The 17,438-nt window shown below is 37.1% G+C and overlaps 1 pseudogene; it reads right to left on the reverse strand.

The window, feature by feature from the left end:
- Nucleotides 1-1,371: 1,371 nt before the first annotated feature.
- On the reverse strand, nucleotides 1,372-7,281 carry LOC107784328 (UDP-glycosyltransferase 74F2-like; annotated as a pseudogene).
- Between the last annotated feature and the right edge of the window lie 10,157 nt (nucleotides 7,282-17,438).

Consider the following 17,438-nt stretch of genomic DNA (forward strand, 5'->3'; position numbering starts at 1 on the left):
ATATAATCTTGTCCTTATCCATGTATTCTCCATGTGTTAGAGAAACTGAGTTGTGACTCATGTTAGAAATGATGCTTAGACTATATGCTGGTATTGTTGGGACCCACAGAGGTCGTGTTGCTGTTAAAATATTTGCTTAATTTGCAATTATATGTACTCAGTCACAGCTATCATTTTCATATCATATCTCAGTCTCTGTTGCCATTTATTGATACATCATATCATCATTGTTTGGGTTGATTATCATGATACTTGTGAACCCGAGAGACTGGAGAGATTGATGACTGAGAAAGGCTAAGGGCCTGATTGTGAGGATGTTTAAGGGATTGGTCTGCACGCCGCAACAGGCTTATTGATTAATGCCATGATTGGCTTATTATAGCGCTTGGGTAGGATCCGCACCTCCGGAGTCTGACTCACCAGCAGTGAGCGCATGTACCTACTGAGTGCGAGTGCCGAGTGATTGGGAGGATTGAGTGACTGTGAGGATTGAGTGGCTTTGAGGAAATGAGTGACTGTGAGAATTGAGTGAATGTGAGGACTGAGTGATTGATACTCTAAGAGTATGCATATGATTTTATCACTATTTTGCATTACAGTTGGCATGCATAATTGACATGTAGATATAGAGATGTATCATCCCTCATTTCAGTCACACTTGGCATATTTTATCTGTTTTGAGCTTAAAGTTTTGAACTAGAAAGCATGTCTACATTTCTGTACTGTTATTTCTGTATTTGGACTATACCTGTTGAGCTCGTCACTGCTTTCAGCCCAAGGTTAGTCTTGTTACTTATTGAGTACATTGGGTCGGTTGTACTCATATTACACTCTACACTTCATGTGCAGATCCAGGTACTTCTGGGTACGGTGGTTGCTGATTTTGGAGCTTTATCACTTCGGATATTCTCGAGGTAGCTACTTTGGCGTCCGCAATCCTTGACTCTCCTCCTTTATCTTTTAGTTTTACTTATACCGTTCTACCTTCCTAGACAGTGTTTCAGACCATGTTATTGTATAGATGCTCATGTACTCAGTGACACCCGAATTTTGGAAAAATATTGTATTGAGTCGCGGTATTTTCGTATCAGTATTTTTGAGATTTTACTCTTAAACTTATTTTGTTATATTTTCAAACTTAAAGAATGTGTGGTTTATTGTGGTTGTCGGCTTGTCTAGTATTGCGATAGGCGCCATCACAACACGTGAGATTTGGATCGTGTCACCTATCCACAATTTCTAAAACACAATAAAAATACATTAAAAACAGAGTGGGATATTAAAAATAATAAATGTTGTGAAATAGTATTTAATTTGGTTTTTAGGTGCTTCTGCGATTCCTTAGATAAGACATACTTAAAGATGTTTAGATAATATAAACTTTTGGATCTCACTTGTTCAATGACAAAAATTAAGAGAGCATACAAGAGGAAAGAAAACAGGCAGAAATCAAAATTCAAATGCCTACTTTTTTTTTGTCTTATTTTCTTAAAAAGAAAAAAAAGTTGAATGCAATGACTAAATCACTGATCATTTAATTATTTACTATATTTTGATACAAATTCTTCAATATTTTTATCAGACGTCCCACCTTCATTAACAGCTTCCTTGGCCAAATCCTTCCATTTAAGGGCATTTTTCTTCATTTCTTTCCCTTTGTCTTCTTCTATTACTGTTCTTACACATTTCTCAATTTCTTCTCTTCCAACAAGCCCTTTCTCATTAACATTAACTCTCACCCCTACACTCCAAACATCTTGTACTAATTTAGCATTCGTAGTTTGATCAGTCCATAGTGGCATTACAACCATTGGCACTCCAAAACTCAAAGCTTCAGTAGTTGAATTCCACCCGCCATGTGAGAAAAAGCACCCAATTGCCTTATTAGATAAGACTTGTAGTTGTGGACTCCAATTTATCACTAATCCTTTCTCAGAGGTTTCCTCAATGAAACTTTTTGGAATTTTTGCTTCATCAGAAGTCCTAACTACCCATAAGAAGTAGCAATTGGTTGCTTTTTAACCCCAAGCTATCTCTTTCATTTGTTTTTTATCTAAAGTGGACATACTACCAAAAGCTACATAAACAACAGATCCTTCTGCTTTAGTATTTAGCCAGTTCAATGTCATTTGGTATAGACTTGGTATAGACTAAGACCATATTCAATGTCATTTTCAACTCTATTGTCCAAATACAAAGACGGCACCGTTGGGCCTATGGTCGACAGTGGAGTGACTTTTGACATTGTGTCTACTACCTGCAATAAACATATTAATGAAAATAGGATTCAACTTATATACAGTAAAAATATAATTTTTTTACCTTATTAATGTAATTTAACCGGCTATTGCATAAACTTAGTTCACCGAAGCTAAACTCATAAAATAACCTAACGCTTGTATTTACTACGTACTCTCCTTTCTAAAACACTCACAATTTCATTTCACAAAGAGAAACAGGACGTCAACTACGAGCCTGTTTGGCCAAAAGCATTTCTTTTGTCAAAATAAAAAAAGTATGTTTTCGAAAATTTGAGTTGTTTGATCAAAACATAAAAGTGTTTTTGAGCAGCAGAAGAGTTTCTTTTTTCTTTTGCAAAGAAGCTAAAACTTTTTGTTTTTCCAAGAAGCAAAAGCAGAAATAATTTTTTCAAGACAAAAGTGTTCTTATCATAAATTTATAGTTTTCAAATTATTCTTATTAATTTATATTTTTACTTTTACTTTTTTATTTTGATGATTCCTTTCCTTCTCTTTTTTATTTCCACCATATCTCGTTCTCCTATTCCTCTTTCGAATAGTGTCTCTATGATAAATAGATCTCTTCTTTTATATAGTTATTTATGAAATGATATATTTAAATCATCATGTAATTAAATAATAAGTAATACTAGATACCAAATATTATTACTTTGGATTACTATATTATATGATCGTAAATTTTTTAATATATAATTAGTTATTGTTTTATATTTTTACATAATTAACTGAATTCTTTTATAATAAATATTTTGATTCATTTTTTTAATAATACTAATTGTAAACTGAACTTTTATTGTCCTTTTCCTTAATTGGACACTCAATAGTAATTTTTGCAAGATTTGGACAAACATAATTCACTTATCAAATATTGCATAAACCACTCCTCAAATGAATTGGTAAAACACAAACTACTACTCTCCAAAAATATTTTTTCGAAAAGCATTTTTTAACAAAAGTATTTTTCAAAATAAGCAGCTTTTATTAGCTTGGCCAAATGTGTAAGGCCCTGTAAAAATTTCGCCAAAAACTTTAAGGCTTTGTGGTGCCGAGGTAGACTAATGTATACGAAGATAGTTGTACGGACTTTTTGAGTTGAAGAATGCACTGAGGAGTTGATGGAAACTTTTGGCAGAAGAAGGCGATTCTGCGGTCAATTTCGCGACCGCAGAACCATTCTGCGGGCCGCATAATCATCGCGAAGTTGAGCAAAAGATTTGTTGAATTTTGAAGGTCATTTTTGCGGTCCATTATGCGATCGCATATCTATTTTGCGGTCCGCACTTCTGTCGCAGAATTTGCATGAAGCAATTTGGAAGGTGATTTTGCGATCCATTTTACGGCCACGTAACTGGTCTGTGGACCGCAGACCTGACAGACCGGTACATGCCAGCATAGTTTTTGAACTCAATTTCGCGGTCCCTTATGAGGACCGCATACCTGTTTTGCGGCCACTCTCCGATCGTAGAGTTGTGTTCGGAGGGTCCATCTTTATATTTTTATAACCCGACCCCATTTTGATTAATAATCTTTGGGGCTATTTTAAAGCAAATATCTGATATTTTAAAGAGAAGTGAGAGTATCTTAGAGAGAGAGGGAGAAGAACTAGACATTCTAATCATCAATTCTTTTTCCAATCTTGAAGATTCAAGAGAATCACTCACTAAATCATCATCTACTCGGGTAAGTCCTTCTCCTAAACTTTCATGCAAGAGGTTTTGGGTTTAAGTATATTGTGGGGTTGGAGATAGGCCGTGCATGTGCCAATAAGAGGTAATATGTGGGATTGTTGAACTATATCGGGTAGTTTCTTATTGAAATTGGTTAAGGGAGGAAGGGATTACCATTGTAGAGTTTTATAATCAATTTTGCATAATAGGTGTTTGACAAAATTCCTAAGATAGTTACACCATGAGAATCCTTCTAATTATTATTTGAATTTGTTATCTTCCTATAGATTGATATTGCTAGAGGTATTAGGATGTTGTAGTAACTTAAGGAAAGCTCAAGCAAGGTATGTTGGCTAAACTTCTCTCTTAGAATCGAATTCCATGATGTTCGCGTAAGTTTCAAGTATGGTTGGCACAGGTTCCTAATTCCCATGTTACTAGTGATTCCTAATAAATTCGAATATCCCAAGTAAGCATTGTGTTGAAAGGTGTACATACTCAAAAACGTGTTTCGATTGCTCCTAAATCACCATGATGTCCTTCGTGAATGTGTTCAAGTATAGTTTATGTATTAAAATATTATGACTTCGATTCATGTTTCACATGAAAGTTTATTAAAATAACTTGAAAAGAAAACCCAACGTGCTTAAGACTCACATTGCTCATATACATATTTGAGGTATTGATTCCAAATGCCCTTAATTGTTGGTAACCTATGATGATGCTTGGAAGTGAAATATCAAAGTGAGAGTGAGATGTAAAACGTGGCTCTTGTTGTTGTAACTAGTGCATTTGATTTATATTCGTGTTTCAATCGTAAATAACCATGCTCTCCTTTATAAATATTTCCAATGTGATTTGAGTTCTTACATACTCATGAGTTGAAATTGTGTATTGCCCTTTTGGAAAAAAGTATTTCAAGAATAAGTGATGCATCACTCGGTTATGATTTTAACTCGTGCTTCAATTGCTAGTCATTTTGCTTCATTCTTTGGAAAGGAATCTATTGTGTTTAAAGCCTTCATTACTAATGAAACTAAAGTTGTGATTTTCGAAATATTCTATATGTTGATGTTTATGATGATGATCCTTGAAAGTAAAGAAATAAAAGTGTGGAATATGAAATACGGCCAACGTGCCATGAATGAACAATCATACGTATGACCATGAGAGCCAAGAAAATAATGATGTTGTGAATGGTTAAACGTACTAATGAAGCTATATATGGTGTGAAAGGTTATGAGGTGAATGTATTTGTACTTCTGTTTCTCTTGTGTGAAAAACAAAAATATTTTTGGGAGTATCATTAGCGAACCGGGGAAGGGTGGATCAAAATGGCCTACACCCGAAACTACATGTGCCGGTGTAGGAGTGGATTGTGATTATTCTCCTTATTTGGGATGAGATTGAAATATTGATGTGATGAGATTATTTCCCTTAATTGGGATGAGATTGATGCTAGCTGTGAATTGGAAGTGATGAAGTCGACCCACATGGCATATGTGGGAAGGCGGCCTTCCCGATCAGGTGGAGATCGGACGCCATGTCGCGCGTATGGTGGTTCTTACTCTTGGTATCACTTTTATTTCATATCACCATGTCAATCCACATTGTTCGTGGAGAGACGACCTAGCCGATCGGACGTGATCGGACTCCGTGCTAAAAATACGGTGGTATATCGGTGCTAATGATCTCCCAACTAAAAATAATGTTATCTTCATATTTTGAAAATTGTTATGTTTTAACTTGGCATTTGGATATCATTGATTGTTACTTGCTGCATCCATGGTTTTTCCCTCCTTATATTGGCATTCTATTTCGAAAGAGGACATTTAGCTGTACATACTAGTACTATTCTACATGTACTAACGCCCCTTTTGCCGGGGGCGCTGCATCTTCAATGGATGCAGGTGGTTCATCAGCGGGAAGCTTTGATCCTCGTTAGCAATTACTCTATATTCAGCAGATTTTGATGAGCCCTAGTACTATTCCACATGACACTACTTGAGCTAAAAAGGCTCATTGGTCTGCTGGTTAAGCGCTTCAAGTGGTTAGATGAGGTTAGAGCTAAAAAGGCTTATATTTTTTTATCATTTTGGAGACTTTATTTATTAAAATATAATTTGTACTAGTTAATCTTGAGCCATTGACCTTGAACAAAATTAAGAAGCAACAAAAACCACTTGAGCTAGAATCCATTTGTTAGTCAAATTGATAATAAATATAATCAAATCATTTATGAAAAAAGACATATTTAGTGCTATTTCTAATGAGATTATTATCGATACATCTCATAAAACAAAAACTCAATGTAGAGAGTTATAGTAATTTGTATTTTTTTTATTTAAAAAAATTGATGTCATTATAGTAATTATTCATTGTTCACTTCTTTATTTACCTATTAAAAAGTATGACACCACTTACAAAAAAAAAAATTGTACACCACTAAGCCACTAAGCACGAGAACGAGTGATAAAATATGAAACAAATATTCGAGAGAAAACGATTAAATGCCTTAAATTGAAAGAAAAAACCACCAAAGAGTTTTAGTGGATAAGAAACACTGTCCACAAATAGTAAGTTTGAAACTCACCTCAGCCTCTAACTTGTAGAATGAGTTCACAAAAACATAATCAGCTTTGTCCCCATTTATAAACTGATTTAACACCAACTCAAAGTACGCTGGATATGTACCATGGACATAAATGAATGATGGCATATCTCGAAGTTCGAGCTCCAGCAATCCCAGAATCCTCACCGGAGGTGAAGAAATTGGCAACGTCAATTTTCCGTGATGAACATAATAGTAAATATAGTTCACAGCACAAGCTTGAGTGAAAAAACAAGCTCCAATTAGGCCATGATCTTTAGCTACGTCTAAAGCCCATGGCATGAAAGAATCATAAATAACACAAGTAATAGGAAACTCTGATTTTTCGTATTTCTTGATAAGATCCGCTAGGGTTTGCGAGCCGATTTTCTTGAAGCGTTCGAGATAGGTGACTACGCTGTCAGCTTCAGCGTAGCCACCTTCGTCGAACCCATCGGAAATAGTATCGATACCAACCATATTGGAAATTGGACGCACGGAATGGGAAAGAAAGTTAGTAATGGCTAAAGTGGTCTTTAGACCTTTGGAGACTAAACGTTTGCAGAATTGAAGCATAGGGTTTATGTGGCCTTGGCTTGGATAAGGAAGAGCTAAAATATGAGCTCCATACTTTTTGTTATTCAACACGTCCATCTTTCTTCGTTTCCTTTTTTGGGATTCTAATTTTTCCTTTCTCTATCACTTGTGCGAGGAATAAGAGGTATATATACAGCTAAGGATGAAGAAAGATCATTTCCACAAAATCTTCGTTAAATTAGACAATTAATAATATTTAGAAATTTTATCTACACAAATGTTGACTCATAACAAGGAAATGTTGCTTTGTCTACACGGACTATGTAAAAAAATTATAGTTGGACACTATATAATAATACTAAAAGAGAAACTTTTTATGCATGCTTTTGGTTAGCAAATTTGAACTTGTCTACCTTTATTCTTTGTCGTCATTGTGCCATCTTATTATTGCCTTGTTTTACAACTTTGAAGTAATCTGCGTTTACAGTTAATTTACCTTTATTTATTCTTTGTCATCATTTTCCTATCTTACTATTACCTTTTTTTCCGTTAATATTTCCTAAGGAGACTGATTTGTTGAAAACCTTATGTTTCTGACAATGAATTAGTACTTCCATTTGACTAATTTCAAAGGGCTTTAAAATTAATATTATCGGCTACTCATAGAGTAATGTAATGTAAAACCAGCTATTACAAAATATCATGCTGGAAGAACCGAATAACTGAGTGCGTGTTAATAAAGTCCCACATAAAAGTAAAAAAAGATCAAAAGGAACTACTTATAAGGAATTGAATATCACACCGTGTTAAAAGCATTATTGGGCCGTTTTAGTCCAATAACTGATAGCAGAACCAATGGTCTGACGGACGAGTATGAATGACCGTTTTAAAGTTGGTTTATCAACTTTTCTTTTTCTCATTTTAACACGTCTACTTGATAGCAGAGCTAAGCGCATCCACGAGGAGAGTAAGATATCGAGTCAACTTGAAGCTTAGGGGTGAAGAGTTGATTATGATACATTTTGCTCGTAGAAATGATACGTTCTCTAACAATAAGAAATTAGTCACAAATTGTCGGCAATGACCTGGTTGAGTACAGGGTGACATTAGGAATAGAAATACTATTTTGAGGAAGAGGGAAGATATATAAGATATATAGGACAACGGTCCTAATTTGAAGAGTGAGTGCGTGAGTTGATGATGTGAGAATGAACCCAAGGGGCAGGTACAAGGGAAATAAAACAACTAAGGTTAAGAACGTCGCACATGTTGATGTGGGAATATAAAAGGTATAAATATATATGACTCTAGTTAGCACAATTATGCTTTAACGAGAATTCATCGTGAACAAATAGAGAAATTTAAATAAAATTATATTAGAATGTAACAAGAACTCATCTTTCAAGAGGCTCAATCAAACTCTAGATAATAAGTTTAGCTACTTATAATCATGCTAACAATCACGTTAATAATTGATGAAAGCATTAATATACAAACTAGGGAAGAACAAAAGAAAGAATCTTATAATCTGGTACTCCCAGTTGCTCCAGCCGCCTTTTTTCCTCCAAAACAATGTCTACCCCCCTCAAAGACGAGTTTAGGGAGTATTTATAGGTTAAGGTCGGAGTGACCAAGTCCAAAATCATAGAGGACATGAAAATAACTCGGAAAGACCACGTCGTCACATCACGCTCAAATCTAACCGCCCCAGGGTGCACCTCACGCAGTCGGACACGGAGACTTTGCCACGTTTGGCTCTGAATCGCATCCTAAAAGGCGGAGGTCACGTTGGGTTTTTTCTAATGGGTGTGAATGGAAAATGGAAGAGGCACCTCTTGGATTACACCTCTTCATCTCACCCTTTCATTGTCTATAAATTTAGAGGCTTGGCCTCATTTATACACACAGAAAAATCTGAAAACTTCTCCTCTCTTCTCTACATTGTTGCACTATTTTTCCAAAAAACAAATATAAGTGTCATGTATGATTTTGTAACGATCTGACCGGTCGTTTTGAGAATTAGCGTCCCGTTCGATAGTTTAATGTCTTGAGTAGCTCCATATTGTGTATCATGACTTGCGTGTGTGGCCGAATTCGATTTTCGGATGATTCAGAGTTGATTTAGAGGAATAATTTTAAATTTAGAAGTTTAAGCGGTAAGAGTTGATCGAAGTTTGATTTTTGTGTAGACCACTCTGAAATGGTGTTTTGATGATTTCAATAGTTTCGTATGGTAATTTTGGACTTAAGCGTATGTCCGGATTCAGATTTGGAGGCCCGTGGGGTGATTTGATGCATGTTGGAATTTTTTTTAAAAATTGAAGGTTTGAAAGGTTGAGAGGTTTGACCGAGAGTTGATTTTATTGATATCGGGTTCGGATTACAATTTCGGGAGTTGTAATAGTTCCATTGTGTCATTTTGGACTTACATGCAAAATTTGATGTCTTTCCGGGTTGATTTGATATGATTCGGGCGAGTTGTAGAAGTTGAAAGTTTATAAGTTTATTAAGTTGGATTTGAGGTGCGATTCGTAATTTTAATGTTGTTTGATGTGATTTGAGTCCTCGAGAAGGTTCGTGTTATATTATGGAACTTGTTGGTATGTTCGAACGGGGTCCCGGGGGACCCGAGAGTACTTCGGACGAATTCCAGGTTATTTCCATGTTGTTGAGGAGGACTGGTTCTAGTGTTTCGCATCTGCACATTTTGGAGCGCAGACGCGTATCCGCTTCTGCATTTCTTTGTGTCGCTTCTCCGTTGTTGAGCCTGGGCAGGAGTTCCACTTCTGCGGGTGAAGGATTATAGGTGCGGAGGTCGCATCTGTTGGTTATGCATTGCAGATCACTACTAGAAATCCGCTAAACACCGACAAAAAAACCGATCAAAGTTGGTCGGTTATGGCCAATTACCGACCAAAACGCGACCATTTATGTGTGGACGGTAATTTGACGGTCGGAAAGGCATACCGACCAAAGTTGGTCGGAAATTACCGACCAACGTTGGTCGGTCAATTAAATTCAAAAAATAAATATTGCAAAAAAAAACCGACCAAAGTTGGTCAGTTGTTTTAATTATGTAAACAAAAGATTCACCATCTGGGAATCGAACCGGGGTCTGTACTGTGGCAAGATACTATTCTACCACTAGACCATTTGTGTATTTTATTTTAAGACTGTCTTTTATTTGATTTATACTCTTTAATTATATTTTCGTACAAAAATAACCGACCAAAGTTGGTCGGTTTTATTAAAAAATAAAATTACCGACCAAAGTTAGTCGGTTTTGACCGGCCGAACTAACTAACCAATTTTGGTCGGTTTTTTTAATATTAATTTTATTTATTTTAATTAAAAAACCGACCAAAGTTGGTCGGTTTCTTGAAAAATAAATTTCGCGGTACTCAAAAATAGTTTCCCGCATTTTTGTGCCAAGGAAGACCAACCAAAGTTGGTCGGTTTCGTAAAAAAAATTAAAAAATAAAATATTTTGAAAAACTGACCAACTTTGATCGGTTTTTTGGCCGGTTGTTTGACCGACCAAAGTTGGTCGGTCGACCTTGGTCGGTTTTTGCCGAATTTCTAGTAGTGGATGCGAAGAGTCTGCTTCTGCGTTTGTTTTGGCGCTTCTACATCATCGCAGGTGCGACCGAGTTTTACGCAGGTGTGGTCGATGGTATGGTAAGTGGAAACTGCAGATGCGGGTATTGTCTCGCAAACGCGAGAGCGCATATGCGTTATTTTGTCCGCAGATGCGGAAATCGCTTGGCAACTTCATATATATCGAGGGTTTGGTTATTCTTATCATATTTTGAGTTGTAGAGCTCTGATTTGGGAGATTTTGGAGGGGATTTTTACGTGTTGGATTGGGTTAAGCGTTCTTTACCCGGATTTGACTATATTTCATGATCCTATCTTTATTTTTAACATTAAATTAGTGATGTTGGAATTGGATAATTTTGGTATGGTTGGACTCGTATCGGAATGGGTATTCGGATTTTGTGAGTTTTGTCAAGTTTTGAAGTGCAAGCCCGGGGTTGACTTTTTAGTTTTCATTTAAGATCAAAATTTATTATCCAGAATTGTTTCTTATGGTTTTTATTTATGATATTAAGTTATTTTGGCTAGATTTGAGTAGTTCGGAAATTGTTTCACACGAGAAGGTTATTTTGGAGTATTGGTTTAGCTTCTTTAAGGTAAATATCTTGCCTAACTTTGTGGGAGGGGGGAGCTACCCCTTAGAATTTGAGTTGTTTGTGCTATTTGTGTTATGTGAAAGCCGTGTACGCGAGGTGACGAGTGCGTATTCGGGCTTATATGTGAAAATTGACTAGTTTAGACTCTTAGTCTTCTCTCATGTATTTATTTAGAATTGTTAGCATATGTTATACCTTTTATTCGTCATGTTTACTATCACATGCTTTATTTGAAGTTGTCGTTACATGTCACATCCGTTATTTATCCAGTTTACTCTTATTATTGAGTTACTCTTAATTGAAATTGTTATGTGACTTCTTTTATTATTGAGTTACTCTTAATTGAAATTGTTGTTACATGATATCCTTTTGTTTTCGTGTTATTCTCATGCATTTAGACGTAGTTGCTAGTTCATGCCATCTCTTTCATTGTTAGACTATTTCATACAGTAGAATCTGAAGTTTGCCATTTTATGGAAATACCTTCATTATCGAGTTTATCCTTAATCAATTAAGTATAGTTGAAGTTATTGGAAGTCATTAATTTATTTTAATTGAAGTTGTGTTTAAAGGGGGTGTGGTTCATAGTTGTGTTATTTTCTGTTCATTTTGATTTTATTGAGATTCTATACACATTGTGTTTGAGCCGTGGACTATTTGTTGTGAAAATATTGATATTGTTGGTTCTTTTAGAAAGGCTATGGCATATGGGCACTTATGGTACAAGTTGATATGTCGTTTTGTTGTGATGTTTGTATATGTGAATTGTTGTGTGGATTGGTTGTTGTTATGCGGAGAATAAGGGTGGCATTTCACTATTGTTGTTATGCAGTGCATAAGGGTGGTATCTCACTATTGTTAATTATGCGGAGTGATATTGGTGGCTATTGTGTTATTGTCCAAGCGAAGCGATAAGGGTGGCTATTATGCGGAGTGATACGGGTGGCTATCGGAGTGATACGGGTGGCTAATGATATTGTCAAGGCAGAGTGATATGGGTGGCTATCCGAGAGATAAGGGTGGCAATGCCAGGGATGATGTGTGATGCCTGGGGGCACTATGTTGACGATTTTTAGTGTGATAGTATGATTCTCCTTGTGTATGTCATACACCTTACGTGACTTGTTTTGTTGCTTTCAATGAGCTACTCGATGCCTTTGATATTACTTGTTGACTTGTGTTGTACTAGTGCACTTGCACAAGCATACACCGTAGCATGCCACTTATGCTAGTTAGGGAGTATGAAACTTAACATTTATTGAACATGCCCATGTATTCTTGTATTATCTGCTTTTATGTTGATATTGAGCCTGTGATCATGCCGGGCAGATTGAGATATTGGCATGTGAGTTGTCCATACGGTTGTAATTAGACATGTGGGCACAAGGTGTCGTGAGCATATGATTTGTGGTTTGAGACTCGTGACTTATGATTATGCGATGAGGTATCTCGGAGTAATCTCGTTGCGAAACTTGTGTTCTAACGGCTTGATTAATTAGTTGTTATTTGTTTTCCTTATTTGGTCTCAATGGTACTTTCATGGCGTTCTTACTACTTTACTGTTTATATCACATCTTGATTCTTGTTTCCATTTACTGATCCCTGCTTTCATTATTAGCCTTATACTTCTATATTGCATATGTTATTTTGACTAGTACGTGTCTTGACTTGTACCTCGTCAGTACTTTACCGATGTTAGTATTGATACTTATTGGGTACCGACCGTGGTGTACTCATACTATACTTCTATACATTTTTGTGCAGATCTAGGTATTGGAGATATCGAGCTCATGCAGAGTTAGGTTGTCGATCGCGAGGATTCAAAGTAGAGCTGCTTGGTCATCGCAGTCCCTTGGAGTCCTTTCCTTTCATTGTACTGTCAGCTTGTTATTTGAATAGTATTTTATTTCGATCTTTGAGATCTTTCCATATATTCAGCTAGAGGTCGTGAGTCTATATTAACAAGTCCCGGGAAGGTGTTATGATTATTGTTGTGTATGATTATTTCACTTTTGTTTCGGTATTCATGTTAAACTCTGTTTTAATTTATCATTATTAAATTGTCTTAATTGTTGTAACTAATCGAATTACCTTGTCTTAGAGACTAGGTGCCATCATGACACCTAAGGTGGGAGTTTGGGTCGTGACAAGTTGGTATTAGAGCTCTAGGTTCATAAGTTCTATGAGTCACGAGCAAGTTTAGTAGAGTCTTGCGGATAAATACAGAGATGTCGGTACTTATTTACGAAAGGCTACGGAATTATTAGGAAAATTCCACTTCGTTCATTCCTATCGTGCGGATTTATTGATTTAGAAGTTTGAGCCTTTGAATCTATATTCTCTCACAAATGGTGAGGAAACGCGCTACCGGATTAGCTGAGCAGACACCCGCGACCCCTGCTAGAGCCGCGAGAGGCTGAGAAGGGGCACGTGCCGTAGCTAGAGCACTTCCAGAGCAGTAGTTGAGGAGCCTCTAGTAGCTCCGATTGGGGGATAGACATCAAAGGTTCCTGTTGTTTCCCCCGGACTTCAGGAGACTTTAGCGTAGTTCTGAGCATGTTTGGTACATTGGCTCAGACATGATTGATCTCCGTTGCACCGGATACTTCACAAATTGGGGGAGGAGCTCAGACTCCCATCGCCAGTACCCCAGAGCAGCGGGCACACATTGGTTAGGTTCCGGGTGTGGTGCCGGTACAACTTCTTATTCCGGCTCAGCCTGAGATTATGATAGGGGCATCATAGGATCAGCAGAAGAGTCTTGAGAGGTTCAAGAGGTATGGTCCACCTACATTCATAGGCACTGCTACCGAGGATGCACGGGGTTTCTTAGAGAAGTGTCGCCATATTCTCCGCACCATGGGAATTGTGGAGGTGAGCGGAGTTTCTTTTACTACATTTCAGTTATCGGGAGCAGCGTATCAGTATTGGTAGGTTTATGAGAAGGGTAGATCAGTTGATGCAGCACCACTCACTTGAGCTCAGTTTTCAGAGATGTTCTTGAGAGAGTTTGTTCCCCATGCTTTCCAGGATGCATGGCGCACAGAGTTCGAGCAGCTGCATCAGGGAACCATGACGGTGTCGGAGTATGCCATCAGGTTCAGTGAGTTATCCTGTCATGAAGCTACTTTGGTTCCTACAGTCAAAGAGCGAGTCCGTAGAATTATTGAGGGGATCAGTTATTGTTTTAGATTCAGCATGGGTCGGGAGTTGGAGGCTGATACTCCATTTCAACAGGTTATGGAGATTGCAAGGAGGTTAGAGCGTATTTGGGGTGAGGATAGGGAGGATAAGGAGGTCAAGAGGTCTCGAGGTTCTGGAGGATTTAGTGGACTCTACTCTTCAATTATGACCCATCACGATAGAAGCTTGGGCAGTCGGCCTCTAGTCCGCACTTCAGACTTCTCGTGGTGTTCTGACTGGTCATTTTTAGAATTAGAATCTCATTCGGTGGTTTAAGGTCTCAAGTAGCTCCATATTGTGTATCATTACTTGGGGAATTGATTTGGAGGAATGATTCTTGTTTTAGAAGCTTAAGCGATAAAAGTTGACCGGAGTTTGACTTTTGTGTAGATAAGTCCGGAATGGTGATTTGATAATTTCAATAGCTTTGTATGGTAATTTTAGACTTAGGCATATGTCTGGATTTGGATTTGGAGGCCCATAGGTTGATTTGATGCATATTGGCAAAAGTTGAAAAAATCAAAGGTTTGGAAAGTTGAGAGGTTTGACCGAGAGTTGACTTTATTGATATCAGGTTCGGATTGCGATTCCGGGAGTCGGAATAGCTCCGTTCTGTTATTTGGGACTTGCATGCAAAATTTGACATCATTCCGGGTTGATTTGATATGATTCGGTGCGAGTTGTAGAAGTTGAAAGTTCATAAGTTTATTAAGTTCGACTTGAGGTGCGATTTGTAATTTTGATGTTGTTTGATGTAATTTGAGACCTCGAGCAGGTCCGCATTATGTTATAGAACTTGTTGGTATGTTCGGACGGGGTCCCATGGGCCCAAGTGTGCTTCGGACAAGTTCCTGGTCATTTCCATGTTGAGGAGGATTGGTTCTGGTGTTTCGCATCTGCGCGTTTTGGAGCGCAGATGCGGATCTGCTTCTGCGTATTTTTTGTTTCGCTTTTGCGATGTTGATCCTGGGCAGAAGTTCTGCATCTGCGGGTAAAGGATTGCAGGTGCGGAGTTCGCATCTGTGGGTTATGGATCGCAGATGCGAAGAGTCTGCTTCTGTGTTTGTTTTGGCATTTCTACGTCGTCGCGGGTGCGATCGAGTTTTGCATAGGTTTGGTCGATGGTCTGGTAAGTGGAAACTATAGATGCGGGTATTGTAGCGAGAGCACAAATGCGCTATTTTGTCCACAGATACGGAAATCACTAGGCTATTTTGGATGGGATTTTCACGTGTTGGATTGGGGTAAGTTTTCTTTACCAGGATTTGATTATATTTCATGATTCCATCTTTGTTTTTATCATTAATAGTGATGTGAGTTAGAGAAATTTGAGGATTTTTGTAAAAACTTTCAAAAATGTAAAATGAGGATTTGAAGGTCGTATTAATGTTGAAATTGGATAAATTTATTATGGGTGGACTCATATCAGAATGGGTGTACGGATTTTGTGAGTTTTGTCGGGCTTCGAGGTGCAGTCCCGGTGTTGACTTTTTAGTTTTCATTAAAGATCGAAGTTTTGTTATCCAGAATTATTTTCTATTTTTTATTTATGATATTAAGTTATTTTGGCTATATTTAAGCCGTCCGGAGGTTGTTTCACACGAGTAGGTCATTTTAGAGTATTGGTTTAGCTTTTTGATGTAAGTATCTTGCCTAACTTTGTGTGGGTGAACTACCCCTTAGGATTTTAGTTGTTTGTGTTATATGTGTTATGTGAAAGCTGTGTACGCGAGGTGAAGAGTGCATATTCAGACTTATATATGGAAATTGACCAATTTAGACTTTTAGGCTTCTTTCATGTATTTTGGAATTGTTAGCACATGTTATATATTGTATTTGTCATGTTTACTATCGCATGCTTTATTTGAAGTTGTCGTTACATGTCACATCCTTTACTCGTCAAGTTTACTCTTATATGCTTTATTTGAAGTTGTTACCTCTATGTGACTTATTTTATTGTTGAGTTACTCTTAATTGAAATTGTTGTTACATGATATCCTTTTGTTGCCGAGTTATTCTCATGCATTTAGACGTAGTTGCTAGTTCGTGCCATCTCTTTTTATTGTTAGCCTATTTCATATAGTAGAATTCGAAGTTTGCCATTTCATGGAAATGCCTTCATTATCGACTTTATCGTTAATAAATTAAGTGAAGTTGAAGTTATTGGAAGTCATTAATCTATTTTAAATGAAGTTGTGTTTAAAGGGGGTGTTGTTCATAGTTGAGTTACTTTCCGTTCATTTTGTTGTTATTGAGATTCTATACACATTGTGTTTGAGCCGTGGGCTATTTGTTGTGGAAATATTGATATTGTTGGTTCTTTTGGAAAGGTTGTGGCCTATGGGCACTTGTGAAACGAGTTGATATGCCGTATTGTTGTGAAGTTTTCACATGTGAATTGTTGTGTGGAATGGTTGTTGTTGTGGAGCATAAGGGTAAAATTTCACTGTTGTTATGCGGGGCATAAGGGTGGTGTCACGACCCCAATTTCCCACCTTAGGATGTCGTGATGGCATCTATTCTCTAAGTCTAGGTAAGCCTAACACATGTTGATTTAATAACAGAATTGAACTATTTAATCATTTATCATAGCCGCAAGCGGCCAATAGTTATACATTTCCCAAAAACGGTAGTACGGAGTCATAAGCACTACTAAACAACACTAGATTTTCTACACAAAATACTATTTTGAATTACAATTTAACACAACAACATAATCAGAATACCTAGATCTGCACAAAAAAGTGCAGAAGCGTAGCATGATTACACCATAACGGTACCGAGTAAGTATCAAGTCTAACCTCGGTAGAGTAGTGACGAGGTCAGGTCAAGACACCTACTAGACATAGAAACCTGTTCAAGATATACATAAGCTAACAAGGGAAAGAACATCAATGTAAGACCAATGACGGAAAAATTATTGATTTACAATAATGAATTAATAGAAACATAAATGGCAGTAAGTAATAAACGAGAAATAAACAAATAACATAATTAGAACACTGAT

The sequence above is a fragment of the Nicotiana tabacum genome, chromosome 4 (genome assembly GCF_000715075.1).
Source record: "Nicotiana tabacum cultivar K326 chromosome 4, ASM71507v2, whole genome shotgun sequence".
Taxonomy (NCBI): domain Eukaryota; kingdom Viridiplantae; phylum Streptophyta; class Magnoliopsida; order Solanales; family Solanaceae; genus Nicotiana; species Nicotiana tabacum.